We start from the raw sequence: 12,018 nt of genomic DNA, 5'->3' as shown, positions 1-12,018 counted from the left end.
CTATTGCTTTTCTTATTACACAATTATTATATGTAGATTTTCTCAAACAAGTCATGAGAGCCCACCTTCATCCTTACCCTATCCAATTCCTAGCTCTTCATGAGAATAATTCACCAGTTTAGTTTGATTATTGCTCTTCTAGCTTTTCTTAAAATGTTTTTACCTATATGAATGTATGTATATACACAGGTAGAGAGACATGTGATTTTTAACATAAATGGAATTACACTATATTGTTCTATGACTTACTTTTTCAACCAAACTATACCTCTTAAAGAAATACATATATATACAAAGTATATAGATATATATACATATATATATACACATTGTATATATAAGTAAAACAATGCATGAGGAAGAACTTGTCTGTTACCTCTAAGACACCTTCCTCTCTCTCTATTTATATATACAGGTATACCTCATTTTATTGCACTTGATTTCATTACACTTCACAGATATTGCACATTTTTAAAAAGTAAAGGTTTGTGGCAACTTTGTATTGAGCAGTCTAGCAGCATTACACTGGTAAACTTTACCAACAGCATTTGCTGACTTCATGGCTCTATGTCACATTTTGGTAATTCCTACAATATTTCAAACTTTTTCACTGTTACATTTGTTATGATGATCTGTGATCAGTGATTATAGCTTGCTGAAAGCTCAAGATGGTTAGCATTTTTTAGCAAAAGAATATTTTTTAATTAAGGTATATACTTTTTTTTAGACATAATGCTATTGTATACTTCATAGACTATACTATTGCATAAACATAACTTTTACATGGATTGAGAAAAAAAATTCATTTGACTACTTTTATTGTGATACTCGCTTTATTGCAGTGGTCTGGAACCAAGTCTGCAATATCTCTGAGGTATGCCTGTATACATATAACTTATTTTCTTTATAAGAGTTGCAGAGTATTCCAAAATATGTATAGGCCATAATTAATTTACTCACTCCCCTACTGGTAGGCATTTTTTCTTTTTTTTTAACTAAAAAAACTATAATTCAATTAACATGCATACATCTTTGTGCAATGTATATTTTGTTAGTATGGGTTTGCAGAAGTCAAAATGTTTTAATATTTTTATTTTGATAGGTATAGTTACAATCTAATAACCTCCCAAGAGGCTGTAACATTTTATACTCACATCAGCAGTGTAAGAGCATATCTGTTTTACTGCTTCCTCACCCTCACTGGTTATGGTCAATACTTTTAATTAATGCCAATCTGAGGGATGAAAGATAATACCAGATTGTTATTTTAATTTGCATTTTCCCAATTACTATTACTAGTGAGGTTGAACATTCATTCTTTTGTTTTATGGATCATTGGTTTTTCTTCTGGGAATTCCCTGCTCATATCCTCTGGTTTTCTGCTCTTGGGCTGTTATCTTTTTCTTTTTTATTTATATGAACTCTTTATTTATTCAGGGCACTAATCATTTGTCTTATATATATGTGGCAAATATTTTCTCCCACCGATGCTTGTCTTTTTATCTTTGTTTTTGGTATCTTTCATCCTATATTTTAACTTTTATCTTTATATTACTTTACTTGTTAATTATATACAAATTAATCATAGCTACATTACTTTAATATCCTTAAAGCCAAGATCTTCATACACATACACTTGCATTCCCAATAGCTTCCTGAGAAACACATTAAAAAATAATACTCTGAAATTCCATTTAGTTCTTCTTAGGTGATAATCATTGGAGAATTTCAACAAAATCATTTTAAAGAAATTCTTTCAGTTGATGTTTCTTAGGTGGGAGTATGGATTGACTGGCATATTCAGTAGTGAACTTGGTGCGTAGGCACTGGATAGATGTAGAGCTGCAGATATTCAAAGTGGCTCCAGTTAGATATATAAATAGTTCCCCAAAAACATCAAGGCATACAACTGAAGGCAAACCAGGGGGAAACAACAGCCTTGGGCATTCAAGACAAGACGACAAAGTACCAAAAGAGCTAAGCTCCGATCTGGGAGCAGGCAGTAGTGATAAGCAAAGACAAGCAGGTGAACTGGCATCCACCACCAGGGAGCTGTGTACCCCAGGGAAGGATTGGAGGCTACAGTCACTAGGATGGCAAAAGCCGGAACTGCATTCTAAAGCAGTGCTTCTCAAACACTGATGTGTACATGAGTCACCCAGCAATCTTGCCAAAATGTAGATTTTGATTCAAGGAGTCTGAGGTATGGCTTATGATTCTACAACTCCCAATAAGATCTCAGATGATGCTCACACTACTAACCCCCGAACCATACTTTGAATAGCAGGATCCTAGAAGGCTTGTAGCTCTAGGCACAGAGAAGCCCTACTTTCCAATCAGGGGCAAAATGGGGTAAGAATTTGAAGAGCTACAATGCAGAAGTTAGAGTATGAGGCAGCCTCTTATGTCCCTCCTGGCAGCATTCAGGATGGCTTCCTAAAATAGGGATAGCACTGATCCTGTGCTTGAGGGGCCAGAAGGTTAGGCTGTGCAAAGGGTAGCACCACAGAGGCTGGGAGATGATCAGTGACATCTGCCGCTTTTGAATTTGCACATAAAGAGCAATAAACTGCTACACATACCTGTATTCTCAACATCTTGAAATCCTTTCACATATTGCTACTTCCATTAATGGGACCCTTCACTACTATTTCTACTTTTCCCTCCAGCTCTCCACACTTTGGCTTTTCACATCTCCATCAGAAAATGGCCAGAGGGAATAAAATGCACTAGAATAAAAACATGCTCATTTGTCTACTTGATGCCAAGATTAGAACAGGGAAGAAACTGAACGTATTTTTTTTTGGTATCATTACTGTACAATTACATGAGCAACATTATGGTTACTAGACTCCCCCCATTATCAAGTCCCCACCACATACCCCATTACAGTCACTGTCCATCAGCATAGTAAGATGCTATAGGATCACTACTTATCTTCTCTGTGTTATACTGCCTTCCCCATGCCACCCCCTACATTATGTCTGCTAATCATAATGTCCCTTTTCCCCCCTAATCCCTCCCTTCCCACCCATCCTCCCCAGTCCCTTTCCCTTTGGTAACTGTTAGTCCATTCTTGGATCTGTGAGTCTGCTGCTGTTTTGCTCCTTCAGTTTTTGCTTTGTTCTTATACTCCACAGATAAGTGAGATCATTTGGTACTTGTCTTTCTCTGCCTGGCTTATTTCACTGAGCATAATACCCTCTAGCTCCATCCATGTTGTTGCAAATGGTAGGATTTGTTTTCTTCTTATGGCTGAATAATATTCCATTGTGTATATGTACAACATCTTCTTTATCTATTCATCTACTGATGGACACTTAGGTTGCTTCCATTTCTTGGCTATTTTAAATCGTGCTGTGATAAACATAGGGGTGCATTTGTGTTTTTCAAACGGGGCTCCTGCATTCTTAGGGTAAATTCCTAGGAGTGGAATTCCTGGGTCAAATGGTAAGTCTATTTTGAGCATTTTGAGGAACCTCCATACTGCTTTCCACAATGGTTGAACTAATTTACATTCCCACCAACAGTGTAGGAGGGCTCCCCTTTCTCCACATCCTCACCAACATTTGTTGTTGTTTGTCTTTTGGATGGTGGCCATCCTAACTGGCGTGAAGTGATATCTCACTATGGTTTTAATTTGCATTTCTCTGATGATTAGTGATGTGGAGCATCTTTTCATGTGCCTGTTGGCCATCTGAATTTCTTCTTTGGAGAACTGTCTGTTCAGCTCCTCTGCCCATTTTTTAATTGGATTATTTGCTTTTTGTTTGTTGAGGTACGTGAGCTCTTTATATATTTTGGATGTCAACACCTTATCAGATATGTCCTTTATGAATATGTTCTCCCATACTGTAGGATGCCTTTTTGTCCTATTGATGGTGTTCTTTACTGTACAGAAGCTTTTTAGTTTGGTATAGTCCCACTTGTTCATTTTTGCTTTTGTTTCCCTTGCCTGTGGAGATATGTTCATGAAGAAGTTGTTCATGTTTATATTCAAGAGAGTTTTGCCTATGTTTTCTTCTAAGAGTTTTATGGTTTCATGACTTACGTTCAGGTCTCTGATCCATTTCGAGTTTACTTTGGTGTATGGAGTTAGACACTAAGCCAGCTTGATTCTCTTACATGTAGCTGTCCAGTTTTGCCAACACCAGCTGTTGAAGAGGCTTTCATTTCCCCATTGTATATCCATGGCTCCTTTATTGTATATTAATTGATCATATATGCTTGAGTTAATATCTGGACTCACTATTGTGTTCCACTGGTCTATGAGTCTATTCTTGTGCCAGTACCAAATTGTCTTGACTACTGTGGCTTTGTAGTGGGGCTTGAAGTTGGGAAGCGAGATCCTCCCTGCTTTATTCTTCCTTTTCAGGATTGCTTTGGCTATTCAGGGTCTTCTGTGGTTCCATATGAATTTTAGAACTATTTGTTTCAGTTCGTTGAAGAATGCTGTTGGTATTTTGCATTGACTCTGTAGATTGCTTTAGGCAGGATAGCCATTTTGACAATATTAATTCTTCCTACCCAAGAGCATGGGAAGAATTTTCATTTATTAGTGTCCTCTTTAATTTCTAAAATGAACGTATTTTTATGGGAAAGATTTTCAAACTTTTTTTACTTGTGGCTCTTTAGGTAAACTAAAATACCTAAGACCCACCAACAATTTGGGCTCCCATGTTTCAATAAAGCAGTCAGGGCTTTAAAAATTAAGTTAAAAAAGTAAAAAGTCAAAATAATGAAGTTAGTACATGATACCAAACTTTTGTATCCTATAATAACACAAAAATAGATCATGATTAAGTAGCTTTTAGTGACGTACAGGGAAGATTAAAATCTAAGGAAACTTGCATTATTTTCTTATGAAAATGATCACTTCACAGACCATCTTGAGGAAGCCCTATGGCCCATAGGAACCCACAGATCACATGTGTTTAGGACCACTGGTCTGTAGTAGAAGCTTCTGAACTTTATTCTGAGAAGCCTTGAGGCTCCTTGAAGGTTCCTTGAAGCCTAGAAAAGTAGGATTTTCCCACTTTCAACCCTTCTTTTAATAAAACCAGTTCCTTTTTCATCAGGCTAATGTACAACTCTGGGTTTGAAGAACTGTTTCCAGAGATAATGCTATTGGAGAATCACTGATTCAGAGTTAAATTTTTGTGAATTATCTCTGGACTTGATTTATTCACACTATAGCAACACCCATAAATACAGGTAATACAGAGTTAAATATTTAAGTTTACAGAGGGAATATTCTCAAAGTCCTTTACAAAGTAAACTTGTACTGCAAATTACTTGGATCAAAAATGAAAAGCTGAGAGCAGTGTAACTGGGAAAAATAAGCACACACTAATGAAGTATTTTGAAAGGGAAGAACCTCAGGTATTTTGAGACATTAGGCATTTCAGTATGATGCTCTTAGCTTTGATCATTATTTTTAAATACAATTTCATTGCAGTGCACTTACAAAGAGTAGATGGATCCAAGAGTATGAGGTGGTTCTATAGTAAAAATGAGATGCTATAGATAATGGGACTTAATGAGACACTATAGGTAATGACAAGCCTTACTGTGCATGGGAGGAGGTCAACAATGCATGATAACATTCTAGAGCAATGAGAATTAGTGAATGTTTTCCAGACTTATATAATCAGCCACAATGTCAAAGAAAGGATAGTAAAATGATCAAAATACAGTAAACAGCAAAGGTGCAACTTGAAGGGTCCCTGCCTTTTTCTGCAGTGGAACAGCCTAAACAGTAACTTTTGGCAAAAACCTAGTGCTTATGAGGTTTCCTTAAGGTAACATTTTCCAATTAAAATTTATTTTGCCAAAGACCTACGTCTTTGCTAGCCCTCTGGGAGAACTGTTGATTCAGCCCTGCTCCAATGGCAACAATTAGTGAAATTCTCACTCTGAGAATCTGCTGAGCATTCCTGAGTTAATTTTATTTTGGCTCTACTTGGTGATTATTTGTTTCATGCCTATATGCCCATCGGAGCATAAGTTTGAAGAGAACTGGATCAATCTGTCTTCACCATTGTACACTCCTTACCAACACAGAGTCTGATACATGGTCATTGAATAAATATTTGTTGCAAGAATGGATGTACCTACCGGGCAACATCTGTAAGGCCAAGTGCAAGGTCCCTAACTCTCCAGCTGCACAGGAGCCTTCTCCTTTTAGTCCTCCATTACACATCCTTGGTTTCTGTCATTTGTGTCTCCTCCCCACCCTCAAGTTTGTTTGATGACAAGGACCATTTTGTATGTATGTGTATAAGCTTTAAAGTACCTAAGATAATACTTTGCACATAATAGAGCCTCAATAAATATGTATTACATAACAAATGAATGAGAGTAGCAGGTTTTCTGAGATGTTACAGCCATTCTGAAGATATTTAACACATTATTTAATACTAAAACTACAGTTAATTATGGAGTCCTGTGCAGGAAGAGTTGTAGTTTTATTTTTACAAAACTACAGATAAAAATAATAAGCATGCATGTGTGTTATCAGTCTGCACAATTTGTGTTATGAGTCTGTTTTTCTTCCCTACATGTAAAGTATAAGATCCCAGAAAGTAAACTGTCACCCCAGAGCCAGTGCCTAAGACAGGTATTTTTAATCCTTGAGGCTTCTCATAGCTAAGCAATGTTTTTTTTCAAATGCAATAACACTGATATGCAGACATATTTATTGTCCATTCACACAGACATTCCTCAATATGATTACGATATGCCTCCCTGGATGTCATTAAAAACCAGGGTATTATTTTTCTAGGATGGGTTTGCTGAAGTTCTGCATGAAAGCAGGTAATGTAAAATATGATTTCTCAAGCCCCCTTTGCTCTTACGATTCTGTGCTACACAACCTTGCCAGTCCACTTCCAAAGTCAAGGTGTGTTTCTTGCAAAACCAAGAAATCTTTTGAGGAGCTTGTTTTGTTCTTAACACATGTTCCCAGGAGCTTAATAAATATTATTTCTGCAACTTGTTTAGTGGCAAAATAATGAGTCCTTGGTGTATGCTTATTCTCTGCTTTGCTATTAGAGGAGATAGATTCAGACTATTTTAACCAAAACTCACTCAAGGGCAGAAAGCAGTCTTAAAAACTGTTAAAATTCAAATAAATTTGGTAACTCCATGTGCAACTTGTGTGTTCAAGAAAGGGCTATTATTTTAAAAGATAAATTGCACCTTGTTGGGGAATTTCAAATATCATCTGATTATATTTATAACTGAAATGTTCCCAAGTTTACAAAGAGATCTCATTGAAACCGCAATCTTGTATAGACAAGTGTCCATGGAGGAACAATTTTAAAACCATTTCTTTTTTTATTTCCTCATGGGATCCACAACCATGCTAGGACATTAAAGCTGATGAATGGATAGTACTTCAACTTTTCTTGCCTCACTTGCTTTTCATTTGTCAGTATTTCGAGCTTCACAGAAATGACAGCTTTCATGTTTTACCTCACTGTCCTCTGATGGCTTTCCTTGGTTCCTCCTTTTCTTAGTGAATCTTTGTTTTACTGGTGGGAAAACCCATCTCCTAGTATTTTAATTTTGCATTATATCATAGACTTTATTTAAAGCTGCTATAAAGTCATCAATCATCATTTTTAACAATTACATTATAATCTATCATTTGGGTGCATCATCAACTATTTAGCCATTTGTCTCTTACTGGAGATTGGGTCCTTTAAAAATTGTTACCATTTTGAATAATGGCTCAGTAAACAATTCCGCACATGCAACTTTTTTTCTGTTGAGTTATTTCCTAGGGGTACAGCCCTGAAGTGTAATGATTTAAAAAGGTAATTACTCAGAAGGGAAATTACTGAGCACATAATCCTAATAAGAGAAAACAATTTTAAGTGTCCGATCTTTTTAACCCAGTAAAAATTTTGTATTTATATTCAGCTTTAGAGACCATGTGGTAGTAACATCTTTACCTAACCTTCATAGATCCTATTTTTAAACTACCTAAGTGACTGTTTAAATCACTAATTTCACTGAGCTTTAAATTCATTTATATTAGACAAGACTGGATTATATATTCCAGCTCTTCAGATTGAGACACTAATCACCACACTAGAAAAGTAAATTCACACAAGGCCTATTATTATTATGTCTGGAAAGTCAATCTCCCATCAACTGTCCTCATGCATGTGTGACCAGAGACCTACTTCGATTAATTGATAGAACAATGGTAACATGCTGGATATGTCATTGAAAGATTAGGATCAACTAGTGCTAGAGGAGAATATTAATGGAAAAAACTTAACTGAAAATAATCAAATACCCAATTACCTGGTGTTTACTCAAATAAGGAATTGGTCAGCAGTCATGATTTGTAAAAGTGGAGATGGCCTTGGGAGGGATGAGCCTACTAGACTTGATGGATGGAAGCAAATGGGCTCCAGAAAGAATCCTTCAGTAGGAATGCAGCTAGGATTCATATTTTTGGTCTCACAGGAATAACTGAGGATAAAAATGAGGGATTATCAGTGTGAGTTAATATTACATAAGTCTGAGGATAATTAATATTAAAGAAGCCTTACAGAAAACTAGTATTTATACCCAATTCAAGGGCATCATACTACAAGGCAAACATTCTGGTTCTGGCCTCTCCGTTTTTTCCCATTTTTGGTTCTTGGGGTCTCAAGGTTCAAAGTTAGTCTTAAAATATGGGGCCCCTGGAAAACTAGAACTGTTGAAAATACTCAAATCCAAGTGAATATACTGGCAGTATTGTATATCCTGGAATATAACATAAAGACCAAGATTCCTACCATTCCCCAAACTTTCTTGAAGACCTTGTTATAGAAGGTGAAATGTAAGGGCAATGAGGAAGGATAGAACTTGGAGTAGACTGAGGGAAAACACGGTGTGGTATCAGTTAGAAAAACTTTGCATAAGTTACTTTTGTACAGATTTAAGATAAGATCTAGCTTGCTCCTGCCTTGCCATCAGGCACCACAAAGTTAATAAAATCTTCAAAGATTCTTCAAGCCAGACAGACCTCTGTCTTTTGTATGCTATTCTGGGATCCTAAGTTCTTCCACCTTTTATACTAGTATTTTATCATATACAATACTAGATTTTTAATATTTCAAGTACAATCTCCCAAAGAACTCCCAAAATTTGAGTTCAAGTGTAGGGATTTTTTCTTACATGGTTTAGTCAGATTTTAGAGAGTTAGATTCCCTGATTTCTTTATATTGCTCATTCTTTTGTATATTAAGAAATCTTTCTCTAAAGACAAGCACCAAATAATTTCCATCATGTGTGGAGTATAACAATGAAGCAAAACTGAAGGAACAAAACAGCAGCAGACTCACAGACTCCAAGAAGGGACTAGCGGTTACCAAAGTGGAGGGGTGGGGGACGGTGGATGGGGAGGTTAGAAGGGGATTGAGGGGCATGATTAGTACACATGGTGTGGTGGGGGGTCACAGGGAAGACAAGTAGTGACTCTGTAGCATCTTACTACACTGATGGACAGTGATTTCAATGGGGCATGGGGGGGACTTGATAATACGGGTGAATGTAGTAACCACAATGTTTTTCATGTGAAACCTTCATAAGAGTGTATATCAATGACACCTTTATAAAAATAAATAAATTTTTCTCTGTGAAAGACAGCATGAGGTAGATAAGAAGAGAACTTTACCTCAAAATAGTTAAAGATAGAATGGCCACAGCAGCATTTTGAGACCCTACAGGAAGCGGCCAATATATACCTATTACTTAAAGTACTGATGATATAAATTAGGGGGGAAAAGTCATTTGCCAACTCTTTAAGGAATAAAATAAGTGTTTCTCAAACTATCTATGAAAAAGGACCCATTGAAGACTAGTTCTTTTATAAAATGCAGTAAAAACGAATTACTAGGAAATGATACTTAAAAATCAAAGACATAAAATACAAGTCCTAATTTTTTATTATTGTCTTTAAGAGACTTAAAATTATATTTCAAGAAATAAAATCAAAGCGAACAACTAGAAAAAAACAATCATCACTGACTAGCCCAGTCTGCAGACTATACTTTGCCAAACACTGGTATAAATTATTAAGAAGTAAAATGTCCCATCTGTGGGTATTTCCATTTCTGCTGACAAAACACATAAGTGCAAGGAGAACAGCCTTTGTTTTAGAATGCCAGGCATTGCTAGCTCATGACACATGCACATTGATATGGGGTGTTTCCCCGGTTCCTTGGCAGCCAGCAGCACATGTCCAGGCCTGTGCTCAGGATCAGACAGTGGGCCAGGGCCTGGGAGCATATATAGGTCCCAGAGGAAAAAGACCAGCAGCAGCAGTCTGACAGAATTTTTACACCTCAGAGGAGCTTGGGGGAAACTCCCAAGCTCCTCATCTGATACAATCTGGGTCCTGATTTACACTTTTGCTCTCACTGAATTAGCTGTGGAATTAAGACCATGTTGCCAAAATTCTACTAACAGGTGAAGGTACCAAAGGTTTAAAATGTGGACTTTTTAAAAAATGTAAAATGAAGCCAAGGTAAGTGATCCTGTTCAGTAGCAGATATATTTGCTGTCATATGGGGAGAACATTAACAGGTGACTAAGACAGATATTACCAATAAGAAACAGAAACAAAACTTTAAAATTAAATAAACAGGTCAGTTAGGGAACAACTGACAGATTCTGAATAAAGATCGCAAAATGTGTTAAACATTAGACTGTATGTAATGTGATGAGATACTATTTGTAACTTTAATATGACAATTTTACGTGATGAGAAAAATCATGGGCTTTGACTTATTGTTTATTGGCACACTTCTAGAATCATAATTCCAGCATTCTGTCTTTGAAACCTTTGTCTTGAAGTAAATTAATAAGAGGGCTAGAAATAGCACACATTGAGACCTTGTTCATAGAACTGTGGGATAGTTAAGGCTTGTGTTCTCCTGCTCCTCTGAGCACAAGGGACAGAGTATGGAAGCTTCCGCATCTTGTCCTCTGCCTCAAGCCCTCCAATGGTCCCCATACTCTGGGGTTTCCTTCCCTTCTCTACAACCTCCCCCCACCTTGAGTTTGCAAGCTATTTCCTTCCCAGTGACTTGGTTTCAACATGTAAAATTGTGTCTTTGTCATTATGTAATCAAATTGGAGAGCCTCTGCTTCACCTTTGGGTCCTGTGACCAGGAGGCTTGAGAGTCTTTGGCCAGTCTCTTTAAGAAAGTAAAAAAAGAACAATGGGGCAATTATTCCATTGATTTCAGTTATAAATCCTATTTGCCTGAGTTGTCTGAATGATGAGTATTCTGTGAAAACATTGCTCTCTAGTGCAGAAGAACTGTAAATCATGCACATCTATTTCTTATAACCCCATCCAACATTCCCCCAAAGGTTCAAATCTAACAAAACAGAGATAATATGAATCACAGTATTAGTATGGGGGAAAGAGAAGAAATTTCAAACGTGAGGATGTTTTAGTGGGAATAAGTAAGCTTAGGTAAGTGTTGATATACTACTTAAATAGGGGTCATAGATAAGAATAATATTAACAGTTCAACAACAAGCAATTACTAACAGCTTACTATACACTGAAGAACGAAGTATGACGACAGAGAAAGTATAAAATGTGGCCTCTAACTCCAAGGAGCGGTTTGCAGTTTGGTCTAAGTGAAAAGCTATGAAATGAGATAATACATGTTTGAGAGCTAGTGAATGTGGTACAGACTCTACACATGTTCTTTCAATACAGTAGTCACCTGCCACACTGACCACTTGAAATGTAGCTAGTCCAAACTGGGGTGTGCTGTAAGTATAAAATAAACCAGATTTCTAAGACTTTAAAAAAAAAGAAAATATCTCATTAATAATCTTACATTGATTATATGTACAAGCAAAAATATTTTGGAAATACTAGATCAAATAAAAGATATTACTAAAATTCATTTCACCTATTTCTAGAAAACACAAACTTACCTACAGTTTGTATTTTATTTCTATTAGATAACACGGCTTTAAATACCGTACTTC

General features: G+C 36.5%; 1 long non-coding RNA gene across 1 annotated transcript in view; it reads right to left on the bottom strand.

Moving 5' to 3' along the window:
* The window catches only part of LOC130683000 (uncharacterized), a 117,223-nt gene that overhangs the window by 86,727 nt on the left and 18,478 nt on the right, over positions 1-12,018 (bottom strand). The window contains exon 2 of the long non-coding RNA XR_008996540.1: positions 8,317-8,487. This is a non-coding gene — a long non-coding RNA (uncharacterized LOC130683000). The remainder of the gene's footprint in view (positions 1-8,316; positions 8,488-12,018) is intronic.

This window comes from Manis pentadactyla, chromosome 3, assembly GCF_030020395.1.
Source record: "Manis pentadactyla isolate mManPen7 chromosome 3, mManPen7.hap1, whole genome shotgun sequence".
Classification (NCBI taxonomy): Eukaryota; Metazoa; Chordata; class Mammalia; order Pholidota; family Manidae; genus Manis; species Manis pentadactyla.
This window is presented reverse-complemented; position numbering and strand designations above follow the sequence as displayed.